At 41.7% G+C, this 13,431-nt stretch overlaps 1 protein-coding gene across 2 annotated transcripts in view; it reads right to left on the bottom strand.

Moving 5' to 3' along the window:
• Positions 1-13,431, bottom strand: part of GALNT9 (polypeptide N-acetylgalactosaminyltransferase 9) — a 141,056-nt gene that overhangs the window by 60,010 nt on the left and 67,615 nt on the right. The window lies entirely within an intron of this gene.

Below are 13,431 nucleotides of genomic sequence, written 5' to 3'. Positions count from 1 at the left end.
TGTGCTGTTATGGCCATAAATCTGGATTGGGTGCCTCTGCACACCAGTATTTATCCTTGTTGTTTAGTGCACCTCTGCACACTGGAGAATTCATTAGGAAAACGACACAGTCATGCAGTGTGGCGATAAATTAGTGTTCTGCCTGAAGAGATGCTATTGATTTTTGCATGGATTGCACGTGTGCCAGTCAGCTTAACCATAATGCTATAATGTATAACAAAAAACATCCTCAAGAGTTGAGCTTGCAGCCCAACTAAAGATACATTTTGGGATAATGTTTAGCCTTCATAGAATGCCAGTGAGGAAAAAAGCCCCCAGACCAATCAACTAAGTGACTTAGATTTAACCAAGCATTAGAAAAGAAGAAAAAAAAAGTAAATGTTGTGTTGTCCTGTCTTTAAGTAGAGCAACAGTGAGGAGTGAACTCTTCAGCTGATATGCTGAAGTGCTTCTTCTCTTTCCAGCAATTTGAGGGATGACCTTGGCATGATGCATCCAACCAGCCCATCACCTCAGAGAATACTCCTTGAAAAACAGGTCAAGCAAAATGCTGTAAATGAGTTTATGCCACCAGGCAGAACTCCAGCATGCCAGTGCTAAACTAACTCCCTGCTAGAGGCAAAGGGGGAAGAACCATCCTCATGCCCCTGCAGGACCAGAAATGAGGGATGGGAGTCAGAGGGAAGTAAACTGGAAAAGTGTTTACCAGAAGATGGAAGACAGGAAAATACAAGGAGGAACAGCTACTTGCAGACCTTTGCACATGCTGTGAGCAGCAGGTGCCTTGGCATTTACAGCTGGGACAGGGACACCCCATCTTTCGTCACTGAGTTGGCTTTAACCAGCCAGCAATCAATTATTGCAGGGGAGTCAACTGATCACATATCATGATGAGCCAGATAATTTGCTTCATATTTCCATTAATGAGCCCAATGGGCATGATTAATTGCTGCAGGGGGTAGAATTTCAGCACGGCTAGTGGGGAACTTGCTTTGTAATATTGTGAATCCCATTATTGTTAATGGAACTTTAACAGCCAAATCCCCTGTGGATCACTTAGAAAAAATTACCCCTTGAGGTTAAAGGGGATTTCATTAATAGTATTCCAGGATACTCTGATTTAAAAGTACTGTAAGCCTCCAGTGTCATGAAGAAATATGCATCCTACTGTTTTCTGCATAACCCTCGTTATTATATCTATCACTTTACCCTTCTCAAATGGAATTTCAAAACACAGATCAGCCTAATGAAATGTAAGGCACATTAAGGGTAAATTTTCTAAAAGTTATTCAAGGAGATTTATCTGCTAAATTGCCATTAATATTAATGGGAATTGCCCAGCTACATAGCTAGACACTACTCTGAAAATGAACCCCAACAGCAATTTATCAGGCTCCTTGGTCCTTGATGCCTACACACAGCAGAATGTACTCTGCATTCCAGCCCAAATTTGGGCTGGAAATCTTGATACCATGTTGTATAGTTAATGACATGTTGTTATAGTTAATGACATCTCATGCTTCACCTTGCACTAGTCTGAGATGTAGACAGAGTCTCATAAATAACTTTGTGGAGCCAACACGTGGATGTCACTCTAACCCAGCTAAAGGATATGTAGAAAAGTATTAAGTTGTCACTCCAGAGTGCCTTCCTGACTGCCAGTCACTAAGAAACACTGGTGACAGGGTGCTCCTATTGCTGGGCACTCAAGTTGACAGGGAGTTAAATTCCCCCAGAAGTACAAGGCTTATGTTCTCAAAAAGTCAAGGTCCATAAAGATGGACACCCAAAAGAGTCCTCTTCTAAATACATACAAAATAAAAGGATAGCTGCAAATATTAGACAGGGTGTCTCAGACTGATGATACCAATCCCTTAGATTAGATTTGGCTAATTTCTAACTTACAAGTAATTCAGAAATTCAGCAGCATTTTTGCAAATTTGTGCGTTGCTGACAGTTCAGTTTCTGGCCATTTATTGTGAGCATATGACTGTGACAAATTATTAAACAGTTTGATTTTGCCAAAGTCATACAGAACTGCATCTACTCTTTGATCATCTGGATGAAACTTTTCACAGGGGGAACTGAGAACTATTGAAGGTCAGCAGTACCACAGTGTGTGCATGGACTCATTCACTGAACCCCAGACATGACTATTCAGTGAAAACACATCTTTGCATGCAGGCAGCCACTACATGCACATCTATTTTTCAAGGTGTTCACCCACAGGAACCAGTCCCTAAGACACTCTCCTGTAACATTTTACTGATGCAAACCAATAGAAACTCACAGGTAATTGCTTAAAAAAAATAGTTATCTGAATGTTTTGGTTCAAAGTTTGAGAAAACACTGACTGGATCAAGCCCTGCAAGCTGGCACAGTTACTGTCAGCCACAGCGTGATGCCACCACAGCCAAGTTGTTGCAAAAACCCCTGACTGCTTTGGGAATACTCATGCACACAAGCTGAAACATCCACATGAATCAACCAAATCAGCCTGTCTATGACATCAAGCAGTTATTAGCATTAAAACAATCCCTAAACCAATTTGGCTGCAACGGATGTGAAGAGGGACCACCTAGTCCCTGTCTGACAATATCCAGGATTTAAGGACAGAGGGCACTGCAAGAATTTAAAATACTGTCTTCTGTTCCACTTCTACACCCTATGGTTGCTTTTATACTAAGACTGCATCCACATTACACAATCTGGGACTTCAAGGTCTGTTTTTATCAAGTGGGTGAAAGGCAGCATTGGATTCACATAAGCATGAGATAACTCCTAGCTCCTTTGTTCAATTACCTAGGGGGAATGAATGGACAAAAAGAAAGAAGGCATCACTGAAAACAACCAGCCACAAAGAGGAGGAGAGACTGGAAAAGGAGAAGAGACAATGAGGCAAGAGATAACAGATGAGTAAGGGATACGGCAAACAAACCTCAGAACAGAATTGATTCTTGAGACCTTGAGTATCTCAAGGATTTCTTGACTTTTCCAGATGCATCTGAGTGCAGAGCTCCCGTTAATTTGATTCTATTTGCATCCACCTCTGGGTTCACTTCCCAAGGTCACTGTTTCAAATGTCACATTTTTCTTTCAAATGCATAACATCTCTAGAAGTCTTTACTGCAGTCAGAGAGGATGTCAGAAGAAAGCTCTGTGATCAGCACAGGTTAATTTCCCTACAAAACCTAAGACTCTTCTACTTTTCCTCTGAATTAATTTTCGTTCAAACTAAAACATTTCCATTACAGTATCATTTCATGTCACGGACAGGATGTCTGGTTAGTTGTTCCTGCTTTTAAAAAGGCATTTATATTTTTCTACCCTGAATAGGTTTTCTCCTTCTCATCTAGTCTAGGCTTCTCCTCTTAAGCAAGAAACTCCTCAAACCTCTAATTCTTCTCTTACTTTGAACATCCATTGTGAAAGACATTTATGAGCCTTCCTGGGAGTTGCTAAGGTACTTAAGAGGTCTGGTGTCCACAGTAGCACTATGCTCATAAGTCACTGGCACAGCTAGAGGAGAATGTGGAACATTAAGGCCTGGTGGAGCTGAGCCAGGGAAGGAGGAGGGACAGGAGCATGATGAAAAGGAATGAGATACATTGGCAAGAGCAGGAAACAGAAGGTGGAGAAAAAATCTAAAGACTTGCCAGAAAGGAAGGATTTAAGACTGGAAGAAAAGCTGAACCAAGGTGGAAAACTCGTGAATTTTGAGCACCCTCCCTGCACAGCTCAAGATGTTTCAGTCCTGGCCATTTGTCTCACACACTTGAGCAGTGGCTCATCTCCACTATCCCCACAAAACACTTCCTTCACTGTCAGCTCATTTTCAGAATGCAAAAGATATCCAGACCCCAAAGACTGCCCTGGAGAGGATTCAGTGAGTGCTGCTTGCTCACCTCGCCTGCCTGTCAGGGCTGAAAACTGAGCAAAGTCAAACATGTACCTCCTGCTGCATCTTGTTTTCATGGTTCTCACCCTGGGGCCTGACACACAACATGGTTACATTTACAGCTTCCTTACTGCTGGTTTGGGTCTGTATGTCCAAACACTACCAGGCTGAACTGACAGCAGAGCTGCTGTTTAACCCATACACTGTCGTGAAAGCAGCTACACATCAACAGGGATGGGGCTGACACTCAGCCATTCACATCTAGACTCTAGAAAAAAACATTAGAGTCCCATAAGGTATGAAGAATGACAACAACCTTTGGGTAAAGGTCTAAGAAACATCTTAGTAAGTGCAAGAATTTGCTATTTTTTCATGTAGAAACCACCTGTGATATTTGACATGACAGGAAATGTTACTTCAATAAGATGGACAACAGGCTATGCTTAATTAAAACAGGCAGAGGGAATGGAAAGAGAGAGAAAGTAACTTACAGCACGATGGCACATCACTTCATCCTCTTGAAGACATACTGAATATGGATTAATGAGGAATAAGAAAAATGAACCACTTTTTTTTTTTTTTTTCTTTCAGCTGAAGACAACCATGAGTAACCTGTATGGATGAAAACATGCAATGCTCCTGAGCACAGAATGACACAACCCTGGGTCTAAACTCAGCTTTCTAAAACTCACTTCCTAGACAGACAGAATCACACACAGACTATTCTGAGTTGGAAGGTACCCACAAGGATCATGGAGTCCAACTCTTAAGTCAAGGGCCCACACAGGGGATTGAACCCAGGAGCTTGGCATTATTTGCTGCAGCCCAGAGGAGAACACCTCAGCATGACTTTGGAAGCAAAATGCAATGACCCTCAAGTTAAAAAATGCCCTGTGGAGTAGCTGGGAAGGAGAAGACAGAGGAATGCCCATGCTGCTTGTATGGCAAAGCAGGGAACCTCATGGACTGATGCAGTTCACACCAGCTCAGGTCTAACACTGAGGGTGCTCATGCAGGACACTCAGGGCTTGGCTCTGGGGTCTGTTATCCTCACCTCCCTCCCCTCCAGGTTCATTTCAAGCAGCTGATACAACCATAGGGAGTTTCAGAACTGACTCTATGACCTCTTCTTTCAGGAGATACCTGTCAAAGCTTGTATTGACACAGAATTGTAGACATGTCCCATTCTGCTCCCCTGGCCCAAATCTGAAAACAGCAGATCTTAGGAGTGAAAATAGCAAAGCACTTTTGTAAACATGCAAAAAAAAAAAGTCCTTAATGATCTCTGCACCCTTTTTGACTGAAGATGTTTCAACTCTTGTGAGTAAATCCCTCCTCATTTCATTTGGCATGTGTTCAAGAAGCCCCAGTTCTAGCAATACTAATTCCTCCTTTTTATCTATTTTCTTTAACAGCTTTTTTTCCCCAATTCCTAAGTCTAGCACAATGCATCCCTGGCCTTCAAAATATAATCCTCATTCTCCTCCCTATTGCTTTGTAAACATTTTTTTTCTCTAATACCAGTAAGCAGAAAAGCACACATTTTGAGGCTTGGAGACACCTGCCTGCACTGGCTAATCTTTCCAGAGCTTCTCTATGATTCTCAATATCCTTCTTACCAGGCAATTTGCTTCTTACCACTCAGCACTGTGGCTGACCCTCCTTCTCATCACTGTTCTTAACACGCTGATCACATGCACGGTGTGAGCTGGATACCCCCCATCTGCTGAAGCTCTTGTAACAGGAAAGGCCCTTCCTTTTCCCAGCCTTCTCTCTCTCAACCTCTGTCTAGCTCACCATATTTTTACATAAATAAAGATATTTCTATATAAGTAAAACTCCTTTTTATTAACTCCTTCCACTCTTACACTACACATGTATTGGATATATTGGTTCATCACAGCACCCAAACATTTTGGCACATAAACAACAGATTTATAATAATCCCTTTTAAACTATACATATGCTACTGATTATGTATATGTATATAATGGGTTAATTTATGGGTAAAATTGGTGGTTGTACATTTACAGTTAACACAATGGAATTATGCAGAACATTCACAACAAAAATTTGAAATCCACCAAATTTAGACTCTTCTGCTTTCATTTTGTAAAATCAAACCAACCCAAAGTTTCTCCCTTTAATTATTTTGCCACAAAATACAGCACGTCCACACATTTCTGCTTTTGGAGAGGAAAATGATTCTGTATTTGAAATGTGCATTTCAGATTAACCACACTATGAAGTTCAGTGTCTTGGCATAAATTCAAGTGTTTCACAGAAACGTTGTGAGGAGGAATGGCCCGAAATGAGCACCAGTCCATGATCTCTACTTGCATATAAATATGTATACACAGACTTATATACACAAACACACAGATGAATTATCAAGATGGGGAGACAGAATGTGTGCACGATGCTGCAGAAAGAGGGCATGCTTAATTAAAGGATAACAGTACATAGAAAAGAACAAGTCTAAATCTTTGTGACAAAAATTCTGGCTTTCTGATATGTCTTATATTGGAAAGGATTGTAATATTTGATTGTAGATTTAAGAAAACTGAAAGTTCTTAGAGGGAGACACATGAAGCAGGATTAAAAAACACCCTACCCTCAAATTCTTTTCATTTACTCATTCAGCAATGAATAGAAGAGAAAAAATGCTTATTAAAATATAATTAATTAGAAATTGACATTGCTAATATTTATGCATAGGAGGGAAATGAAGAACCCCAGTTATGTTTTAAAAGGAAATCATAGACAAGAAAGCATGTACAGTATGTCATGTGAGTTTCTCTGAATATCACCATTGGTTTCCAAGTGAAAAGTCCCTGAAAAGCCAAGATCTGACAGCAAACCAGTTGTGGCTTTTCCGTGGCCATCACAGTATTGTAATATATGAAGATCCACTTCCAATGTCCACTACTTCTGTTTTATTGTAGTTAGAGACCTGTTTGCTGATGTTCCCTTTTGGAATCCAGATGGCCTGAGCCCAAGCCATTCCAGCATCCCCTGGGATGGGTGGGCAGGGCAGCTGCTGGAAAGGGAGCTGAGCTCTCTTGCTTTGCAGCTCACAGTAACCCAAACTCCTTCTGACAAAGGAAATCAATACGGCAGTGGGAGACGTGCCCTGGCTTGGCACAGAATCTCAAATGAACAAAAGGCCTCCTCCTGCCTGAAGATCACCCCCCGAGCTCTGTATCAAAGCTCACCTCACTTAATGCAAACATCTGCAGAGGGTATTTTCCCCTCCAGGCCTTCCACGTCCTTCTTTAACATTTACTGTTTGAGATCAGTAGTCCATACAATTTATTGCACCTGTCAAGGCTAATTTATTCATGCGATCTGGCAGTAATCAAAAAGACTGAGATCGATGTGCCAGCAAACCCTGACATTTATTCATATTTTAAAGTCCCATTTGACCTTGAACTGCAGCTAACTGGAGCTGAACTGTCAGCAGCTCCCTGAGGCTCCCGGGGTCTGGCAGATCGGCGCCTCTCGCCTACAGGCACGAGGTCAGGGCAACAGACGCTCAGCCAGGAGCAGGCAAGGCTGAACCACAGGCAGAGGGGAGGGAACACACACCAGTCACAGCCCACCAGGCAAGCAGCACGGGCAGCAGTGCAGTGTGTACCTGCACCTCCCTGCAGGACAACTGCTCAGGAGTCAAGGAATTTCTTGAAAAAGTTTTAAAAGGGTGAGGGGAAGGAGTGAAGAAGGAATATGACCTATGTCTGCACAGGCAGGACACCTCATGTTGACCTCAGCTGCTGGACTGGGCTGTTCATGGTGAATTGAGGAGAGGCAGAGAGGTAAAATAACACCACCTCCCCTCCCTGGGGGAAAATGAGGCAGCAGCAGGTGATCCAGACATACAGGGCAACACAGAAGATAAATTAGAAACCCTGTAACCCACCAGGTACCTGCCAGCACAACGTGTCAGATCAGCTGGAAACAAAAGCAGAAAAGGCAGATCTCAAGAGAACTGCTTTGAGTGTGCTCTCACACTCCTGTGCAGAACTGGGCTTTAGAACTTGCCTATTCCTCTTCAAGTCCATCACCCCTGTCCTTTCTTCACTCAATCCTGCCCTAAAGGAACACAGGAATTTGGAGTTCTTGCAATGCTGTAACCTCCAGTAATGATTTCAAGTTTTGAAATCAGACCAATTAGTAGAGAAATACAATAAAGTTTATTTTAAATAGTTTCAGCCTGGGCTCTGCCATGAAATGACTCTCAGACATCCCACGAGGAGATCATTAGCACCTTCTGCCTCTGTTTGCCCTTGGTTCACTGGAGCTGTGCTCATTTACCTGCTGCCTCAGAGTGTGCCAGGAATTACAGACAGAACAAGATCCGAAGTTATTGCGTCATTTGTTTCTCTGCTGATAGGAAGACACTTGTGCAAATAACGTGCTATTAGAGACAGAGAGGAAATCTAAGTGGCATTTTAGGTAGAAATATGCAGCTACGGTTTTAGCAAAACATGTAAATAGATTATTTTGTAACAGTCAAAACAGTTGAATGTGTAATACCCACTTGCACCCAGCACAGATTTTGCAAACATATTTTGATGCTTCTCTGGGTTCTCCTTGGCTGCATTTCTCATACTGTAAATTCTATATGTCATATTAAATATGATTTTTCAGTGAGATCTGCTTTTTCTAAGCCTAGAATACAAATAGAAACGACAGTTATGTCACTTTGTGTTTGTTTTTCCTTTCTTTTAAATGGCTAACACCTTTCCATTATGTTGGAACAATGTTACCGATGGAAAGCAATTGGCATTTTGACCAATGCATTTGTGCACATTATATATATATGTCTGACACTGCCATGCAATCTAATCTGATGTTCATGGAAGAGAAACAATGATATATGAGGACACAGAGGGAATTTGTCTGTATATATCTAGACTGGCTGCAGCATTCAAGCAGTGAAACTGCATATGGAGCTGTGTAAGTTACAATCAATGTGCTACTAAAGCATTTCAACCCACCTGTTTCCCTAATTTCACAAAATTTCAGTGAGAGAAGCTTGAAATTCTGGGACTTTTAAGTATTTTATTGAAGCTTTTTTCTTCTGTCTGTGCTCAGCTGAGCAGGGATGTGTTTCCCTGCACCATGCCCTGTTCTGGCCCCTCTGTACCAGCTCTCCCTCCTCTCTGAGCCCTTTGGAGGAGAAGCACCCATTGCACTTCTCATTAGTGGCTAATCTGCTGCTGCCTTCAACAGAAAATAGCTTGCCTCTTTCACACACGGTGTTAAATTGCCTGTTTTCCATGTGTTAACACACAACACAGATAAATATGTATCTTGGCACCAAGGAGTGAACTTTTATTCAGAACACAGTTATATGCATTATTCCTTCCCTGCTCCTGCTCCTCAGCTCAGAGGTACCTGTCACACAGGTCAGCTCAACATGCTTTGCTCCACTCAGGCAACATTAGTGTAAGGATAATTATCAGTCAGTTGGATATTTCCTTAGCAGACTGCAAAATATATTGTAAAAAATGACATATTACCTCCCCAAGTTCTCTAGGCAGACTTAAAACAAAACTAAACCAACCTAAGCCACACAACACTCCTCTCCTTCAAACCTACTATTCAAAGATCAGCTCTGTTATCCTCATGTGACAAGAACATTTCCACCTGCCAGTGGTGAGGATTTATATGCCTCTGTTTAACATCATAAATAATGGTGACTTAACTATTCCTACAAGGGTAACACCTCAGCTCCAGATGGTAAGTTACACATTTAAACACCTCCAACCCCACCTCCAGACCCAGCACTCAAGACTGGAGCAGCCTGTAAATCTGACAGCTCCCCTCTAAGGCTGAAGAACATGTTTCCAAATGAGATCATTTACCTGGAGGTACTGGGGAAACCCTTCAGCAACAGAATCACACACAGGAGCCCTGGCTGCTGCCAAGGAAAGCAGTTGGAGCTGTGGGTCTCATCCACTGGCTGCTCCTCCAGGACCTTCCTCAGGCTGCTGGGCAGGATTGGGGACCACCACACAAGGATTCCAGTCCAAGCCAAATCTTTGCTCCAACTGCAGAAACCCAAACTGAAAGGAGCCCTGTCATTGTAAGAGCCCCCTACCATTCCTAGAGGTTCTGATTAAACGTCTCATCCTCAGAAAAATGAGAACTGACTGGGGAGCTACTCAAAAAGTCAAGCAGAAAACAGGCATCCCCCTGTTCTGGAAACAGCTGGTATCCTGAAACACTTTCACATCTCATTTTTTGAGTGGGGAAAAAGATGGTTTTCACAGAACTGTTATTGGAGGGGTTTTTAATAGGAGTTCTTAAAAAGGGTTCAAAAAGGTTAAAAAATACTCAAAGAAATCTTTTGCCAGGTGTGCTGGGACCCAGGTAAGGACTGACAGCTGGGCATTTCTGGGTACACAGCAACCCAAGCCAGGCTTTCAGTAATCAGCATCAAAATTTTGAGTTCTACAGAGTATTTGGAGTTGTGGATGAGCTGTTGTTTGTTGTTTTTTTTGTTGTATCAGAAAGTTTCTAAGCAGCTGTAGCTCATCTCCAGTGTTTGGTTCGGACTGGTCATTAGGCAAGTGAAACCTATTTCCATCTCAACACAATTAGCACAGTCAACTTCCCTTCATTTTCCCTCTCTCCCTTTCTGTTCACACTTGCCTTTGCAGAGGAACTTGTGTTAGATTGAGATCAATCTTGCAGGAAAGTGGCTGAGAAGAAAGTGGCAAAGACTAAGGAAGCCTTTTCTTTCCTCAGTTCTTTCTCCGTTGATCTCTTTCTGAAATTTCCAGCCTTGTGCCTTGATGATGTCCTAGTACATGAAAGAGTTTGTAACATAAAATGTTACACTCGATGGAGCGTGATGTGATATTGAAGCCAAATGGCCAGATGCTCTTTTCTGAGCTATTTCCAATTCTCCCACTTTAGAGAGTGTTTTTAAGGGTATTCACGAGCTCTATCCTGTAGTGTGCTGGCAATTTCATGCTAGAGCACTATTGCACTGTGTTCTGATGAAACCATTGTTTCCCATTCCAGGTTATAGTTATCTTCAATTTAATAAAAATAAAAATAAGGAAGAAAATAAGAAAGAAAAAAAGAAGAAAGGACAGTGTGGTTCAAAGAATTTGCAGACAGGTAGGGAGTTGGGTTCTGTCCCCCCAAATAGCATCATACATCTCATTTAAAGTACAGTTAAGACTATACGACCAGGAAATCACCAGTGGGGATTCCTGTTGGCTTTGGACCCTCCAGGGTTCAGCAGCCTGGGATTCAAAGCCTGCATGAGCCTCTTCACTTACCACTGTCTCCTTTTCCAGACATAATGTGTTGTTACTGCTATGAACAAATGTCAAGCCTAATCTCATGCTGCTTGAATCTATGGAACTGCAATGGAATCAGAAGATGCTGAACACTTAGACAGGCTCAGGACCTGGCTCATCATTTACAGAACTGACTCTCCAATCCCTATTTTGAAGAGGGAAAGGAGCTGTGAATTAACCTAATCCAGCCCCATGAATTCAATCCTTTCATGATTTCCTAATGCTTGACTTTACAAGCTTAACATCCTTTCACCATAGGAAATTCCTATAAAACTGCTAAATTAAAAACTAGATGGAAAAAAAAGGACACCTTTACACCTTATCTGGAGGGTGAGACGTGGGAGATTTATCGCTGAGATCTTTGCAACCCAAGCAATGTGGCAACTTCCAATACCAGCAGATTACATCACTTATTAGGATTTTGCTTAGGCAGTGTAGAACTGCTCAGAAGCATTTTAAGAGCATTTAACTTCATGCTGAAAATGCTGATTTATTGCACTCCAGTGTGACTGGGCATGTCTAAGGACAGAGTGCACTACATTTTCAGATGTCAGCAATCGTGGGGTTCTGTTAACATCATTTAAGTGATTAAACCTCTTCAAACTAAAAGGTTTTCATTTAAAACTTTTCATTCAAAATTTCATTGATTTCTACTAAAAATTACAACCTGGGAAAGGTCAAAATAAAAACGAAGTATTTTTAGATTTACCAAGAAAGACATTTTGATTAACCTGCGTTTTTGAACAATTTTCACTTGTATTTTACCACAGCATGTGGGAAAAAAACCTGAAATTTTGAGAAACTCTCCAGAAAGAGGTTTCTACTTAGCTCTCAGACTAGGCACCTGACCTCATGAATCACACAGAGCAAAAAGCATTGTCCAGAATTCAGAATTAAAGTTTGCTATACATAAACCTTGTGACATTTTTATTACAGCATACCAGCCTAGAATCTGCATTTAAAACACTGACTGCTCAAAGGAATCTAAATCTCCTTAGCTAAAGGTAATAAAATCAGGTCAAGAATTCACTACTCAACAATCTACCATTAGCATTTCTGTTCAGAGAAAATGTAGTTCATCTATTTTTAAAGAAAGTAAAGGCAGGGCATATAACACAAGTTTGGAAAGTATAATGATTTGCTTGTGTATTAAAGTCCATTACATAAGGAGTTTTATTTTCTTATAAAGAGATTTCAGTGCATCTGCAGGATGATTTTACAGGACATGCTGTAGTTCTGCAAACCCAGAGGTGGGACTGTGTTTCTGTATACACAACCCAGGCTTGATCTCAGCCTGGCAGCGTGGCCTCCATCACCAGTGTGATCACAGCACCAGAGAGTGCACATGATCTGGGTTTCATCCTGTTTCCAGAAAATTCTTTTCATTGACAATTCTGTGGGCTGTTATCACTGACAATTGCCACAAAACTGCCCTAAGTTACCTTTGACACATCTGAATGGGCCAAGGTCAGGACTAACCCTGAGCATCCCGGCAGGTTCTGCTGGAAAACCAGCCAAGCCATCCCTGGGGTTCACTGTAACTTACTGACTGTCACACTGGTACCCAGGGACAGCTCTAATTCACTTCTCTGGCCAGAAGCTCTTACACAGCAGTTTCTTTCAGATATCTAAAACTGGTTAAGTCATTAGTTGGGGTGGAGGATGCTGGTGTTTTGATTGTTTGTTTCTTCAAGTCTCTGAGTTAGCACCTCTGAGAATCCATCAGCTGATGCAGATTCCCTCCTGTGAGGTGTCTCAGTGCTACTGAGAGTAAAGCAGTGGGGCCAGTTGATGCTGGCCATAAAGGAAAAAAGTTTTATTTTCAGTTGTCAATGGGGCAACACATTTTTTATTTCATTTGTTTGGATTCTAAACAGTGGCAGCAGAATTTAATTTCTACTGGAGCATCCACTAAAATAAAGGCTTGGTCTCTTCCCACCCACTGTTACAGTTGATGGGTACAAAGGAAAAGGAACAGCCATTCATTCACCCTACCACTGGAGCACCAGAGAAGTGAGAGATCCTTAGTGCAATGATTAATGACTCACTATAAAAAGATGCATCATAAACTGCTTGTATTGGGTTAAATCATAAACTAGGCCTTTAATGTTTATACAATCCCTTTCTACATAATTAAATGTGTCTGTAGCTCCCACTAGGAATGGAACTTGCATAACACTTGCAAACCATGCAGGTTCTTACAGGCTCAAAATT

Source organism: Pithys albifrons, chromosome 17, assembly GCF_047495875.1.
Source record: "Pithys albifrons albifrons isolate INPA30051 chromosome 17, PitAlb_v1, whole genome shotgun sequence".
In the NCBI taxonomy this organism is placed as follows: Eukaryota; Metazoa; Chordata; class Aves; order Passeriformes; family Thamnophilidae; genus Pithys; species Pithys albifrons.
This window is presented reverse-complemented; position numbering and strand designations above follow the sequence as displayed.